Below are 5,253 nucleotides of genomic sequence, written 5' to 3' on the forward strand. Positions count from 1 at the left end.
CACTTATCCAATGTATTTTATGTAAACCATGAACAAAATTACCAAATCATCAATGCAAATGAGTATAGTGATTGTCAATGTGACAACTTTAAAAATGATATGAATTTTACCAATTAAAGGTGACCATATTGTCTTCAACAATGAACAAAACACATACCACATAGCAAGTGATCAAAGATGGGCACATCTAATAAATGTGGCTGGGTTAAATCTGATTTAACTTCTAATCCATTGAATTCAAATCTGTTTTGATTTTGAAATTTTTCACTTGTTGCAGAGTTACAGAACTTAAATCATCAGATATTAGGCATTTTTTTTTTTACTTACATATAGCCCACTAATTAGGAGTTGGCTTGTAATGGTTATTTGGTTATTATTTATGGGTTGTTGTTTCAGAGTAAAGGGACTGTCAGATTTAAGTCAATTTGGTATCATTTTGTCTACCTTACTAACTTGAGTATGTTTGATGGACTTGAAACTATACACAATTGTTGGCATTTGTAAAGGTAATCTTCCTTAAGATTTTGAAATTTTTCTAGAGTCATTCCAGATTTATTGGACTTTTGGTGTCAGGTTGAAAGCATTTTTTCACCCTCCATTCAAAATTATAGTATGCTTGGATCAAATTACAACAAGCTTTACACTATTGTTGGGATGTGTGAATGCTAGCCCTCTTTCAGTTTTGAAAATGATAAAAAGTTACTTTTCAACAGTAATAGAACTTTTGAATGTTATATTCTGATGGGTCAGTTAATTTGCTTCTACAATTTTAATTTTAATCTTGCAATAGTTTCAACATGCATAAGATGAGCATATCATGCACTCCTAGCACAGCTGTTTATAAACGCTTGAAAAGTACAAGAATGGCATTTTATAAAATTGAGAATGGAAATGGGGAATGTGTCAAAGTGACAACAACCCGACCATAGAGCAGACAACAGCCGAAGGCCACCAATGGGTCTTCAATGCATTGAGAAACTCCATCCTCCTAGAGGAGTCCTTCAACTGGCCCCTAAACAAATATGTATACTAGTTCAGTGATAATGGCAGTCATACTAAACTCCGAATTATACACAAGAAACTAAAATTAAAAATTATACAAGACTAGGCTCCTGACTTGGGACAAGCACAACAATGCGGCGGGGTTAAACATGTTTTTGGAGATCTCAACCTCCCCCTATATCTCTAGTTGATGTAGAAAAAAACAAACACACAACAATACGCACAGTAAAACTCAGTTTAAGAGAAGTCCAAGTCCAATGCACTCCTGGCACAGCTGTTTATTTCTGCTACAATAGCATAAGACAGCAGAACCATTCAGTGTAACCCTTGTCTATCTGTCCTGTTCTAAAGATTTTTTAAATCACCTAAACATTTAAAGTTAAAATATTTACATTAATCAGGGATCCAAAGTACATAAGCAGACACATGGCTATAATTTAAATATAAGTTAACCATGATCTATTATCTGATATTTGAAAATGTTATTGATGAGAACCACCTCTGTGGTCTCCTGGTAGCATGTTCACCTAGAGTGTGGGAGGTAATTTGTTGGGTAACCTACAACTGTATAATTTGTATATGCAGGTTCTCTGAAAAGCACTTGGCATTTAGGAGTAAAGGCATTTACTTGGTGGCTTAAACTCAGAATATTTGCCTAAATGATATCTCTTCATACAGACAGATACCTTATAAGCTAGCATATGAAAAATCTTACCCAGCTGGTTCATCTAGTACACATCAGTTTATTAATATCTCGTTTACATGTTATTGTCAGAATTTTCACACCAGAAAACAGCTATTACCATTATGTGAGGTGGCAAGGGCATGTTATGCTTTACTATGATCTTAACAACACATCTGAATGACCCCAAACTTTTATTCCATTACTAAAATAAGGAATAGTTGTTTACAAAAATCCTTTGTCTTCATGCCTGAGCAGATGCATGATAAATATAAGGAAATCAAGACACCTTGGAAATGAGATGTGCAAATGCTTATACATGCATACCAAATATCATTGATCTACCACTAGTGGTTCCCCATAAACTGACCTAATCACAAACCAATACATGTAAAGTAAGCATAAGACCATGACTGAGAGGGCTTGGCCAAACAATCTCTATGGAAATGAGAAGTGCCAACATTAATACAACTACATACCAACTATCATTGATCTAACACTAGTGGTTCCCCATTAACTGAATTATTCACAATCTAATAGACTAATACATTGTTTACACTGCCACAGACATTGTAAACTGGATACCTGTGACTCCTTTTTTTACCCCTTCAAGGAAAACAAAAACCAACACTTTGTTACCATCTTGCTGCTGTGACATTTCCTCCAAATTCTACAGATATCTCTTTCATCCTATGGGCATTGCTAAATCATATTTGGTAAAAGTTTAACAAGTGATTAAACAAGTATCAAGGGGAAACCATTTTTTTTGTTTAAAGCTGTGACCTTTACCTTTGACACCAAGTACCAAAGTCAATATAAGCATCTCCCCTAATGCATTATCAACCAGATGCTCCGCAGGGCGCAGCTTTATACGACCGCAGAGGTTGAACCCTGAACGGTTGGGGCAAGTATGGACACAACATTCAAGCTGGATTCAGCTCTAAATTTGGATTGTGATTAAATAGTTGACACAGCATAGGTTTCTGACACAGAATGAATGTGGTCTAATGAACTTAAAAAAAAATTTTGCCTTTGAGCAATTCACTATGCTGTTGAATATTAATCCTCTCAAAAAAATGTTTGAAGAAATTTTCTTTTTATTTATGAAATCTGAAATGAAAAAAATTGACCCCCCAATTTTTTTTTCACATCCCCCTTTCCCTTATTTCAAAACTGATCTCAATTCAAATTTCTAATGAAGTTTGCAACAATAACTACTCATTTAAATACATCATAAAATATTAAAATGTAAAAAAGTGCTTGTTATTACTGAATGGTAAAGATTGTTTTAATCTATCAGTTGGTAGTAAAAGTGAATATACATTGTATATTGTATAAAACAATGATTTAAGTTGATTCAACTACTATTCTGGACAAAGAAAGATAACTCCAATTGAAATCCAATTGGATTTTCTTGCTATTGCACAATATTGTGCAATTAGATATTTCTTGCTATTGTGCAATACTGTGCAATTGAAAATATTTGCTATTGCACAATACTGTGCAATTGAAGATTTCTTGCTATTGCACAATACTGTGCAATTGAAGATTTCTTGCTATTGCTGAATACTGTGGAATTGAAAATTTCTTGCTATTGCACAATACTTAATATAATAATTTTGGATCCTGATTTGGACCAACTTGAAAACTGGGCCCATAATCAAAAATCTAAGTACATGTTTAGATTCAGCATATCAAAGAGACCCAAGAATTCAATTTTTGTTAAAATCTAACTTAGTTTAATTTTGGACCCTTTGGACTTTAATGTAGACCAATTTTAAAACAGGACCAAAAATTAAGAATCTACATACACAGTTAGATTTGGCATATCAAAGAACCCCAATTATTCAATTTTTGATGAAATCAAACAAAGTTTAATTTTGGACCCCGATTTGGACCAACTTGAAAACTGGGCCAATAATAAAAAATCTAAGTATATTTTTAGATTCAGCATATCAAAGAACCCCAAGGATTGAATTTTTGTTAAAATCAAACTAAGTTTAATTTTGGACCCTTTGGACCTTAATGTAGACCAATTTGAAAACGGGACCAAAAATTAAGAATCTACATACACAGTTAGATTCGGCATATCAAAGAACCCCAATTATTCAATTTTTGATGAAATCAAACAAAGTTTAATTTTGGACCCTTTGGGCCCTTTATTCCTAAACCGTTGGGACCAAAACTCCCAAAATCAATACCAACCTTCCTTTTATCATCATAAACCTTGTGTTTAAATTTCATAGATTTCTATTTACTTATACTAAAGTTATGGTGCGAAAACCAAGAAAAATGCTTATTTGGGTCCCTTTTTGGCCCCTAATTCCTAAACTGTTGTGACCAAAACTCCCAAAATCAATACCAACCTTCCTTTTGTGGTCATAAACATTGTGTTCAAATTTCATTGATTTCTATTTACTTAAACTAAAGTTATTGTGCGAAAACCAAGAATAATGCTTATTTGGGCCCTTTTTTGGCCCCTAATTCCTAAACTGTTGGAACCAAAACTCCCAAAATCAATCCCAACCTTTATTTTGTGGTCATAAACCTTGTGTCAAAATTTCATAGATTTCTATTAACTTAAACTAAAGTTATAGTGCGAAAACCAAGAAAATGCTTATTTGGGCCCTTTTTGGCCCCTAATTCCTAATATGTTGGGACCAAAACTCCCAAAATCAATCCCAACCTTCCTTTTGTGGTCATAAACCTTGTGTTAAAATTTCATAGATTTCTATTCACTTTTACTAAAGTTAGAGTGCGAAAACTAAAAGTATTCGGACGACGACGACGACGACGACGACGCAGACGCCAACGTGATAGCAATATACGACGAAAAATTTTTCAAATTTTGCGGTCGTATAAAAACCTCATTACAGGTTAAATATAGTCCACAATTACATTGAATATACTTGTATAAATGTATTCTTTAAAAAATGGATAGTTAAAACCAATTTACATGTTTCTGCTAGAACTTGCAGAATAGTACATTCAAACAGACAAATAGGCATTCTCCTACTAGAAGATTTAAGTAAATTTAAATGATACTAATAAAGCCTTCACCAAACAATCAAATATTTAAAGGTTTAAAGAATTCAAACATCCAAGTAAATGGCAGGATAATCAAAGTAACAAAGACAAATCTTGTGTATATTATATATTTCATAAATATAAAATATATAGAGATTCAAAACATTCATTTAAGTACACAACCCACACTCATACATGTGTAAATTATTAACTTTCTAATATAACATCTGATGAAGCAAAAGGAGTAGTTTCATCCAATGAATGAATGTCTTGTAAAATTTTTGTTAACTTAATGAAGCCATGGTGCTAGGATTTTACAAATTGTGTAAACATTACTTTAGATGATAAACTACAGTACTATATACGAATGAAATTTAACGTGATTATATGAAAGTTTAAAACACAAAGTAACATTTAATAATGAAAATGTCGTCTTCATATAAAATAATATATTTTTTCCTTATGATATATTAAACATTGATGTTTTCAGTGGTGCAGCTAGAAATTTTCATAAGTGGGGGCCCACTCCTGTCAGGCTTCAG

This window comes from Mytilus galloprovincialis, chromosome 1 (genome assembly GCF_965363235.1).
Source record: "Mytilus galloprovincialis chromosome 1, xbMytGall1.hap1.1, whole genome shotgun sequence".
Classification (NCBI taxonomy): domain Eukaryota; kingdom Metazoa; phylum Mollusca; class Bivalvia; order Mytilida; family Mytilidae; genus Mytilus; species Mytilus galloprovincialis.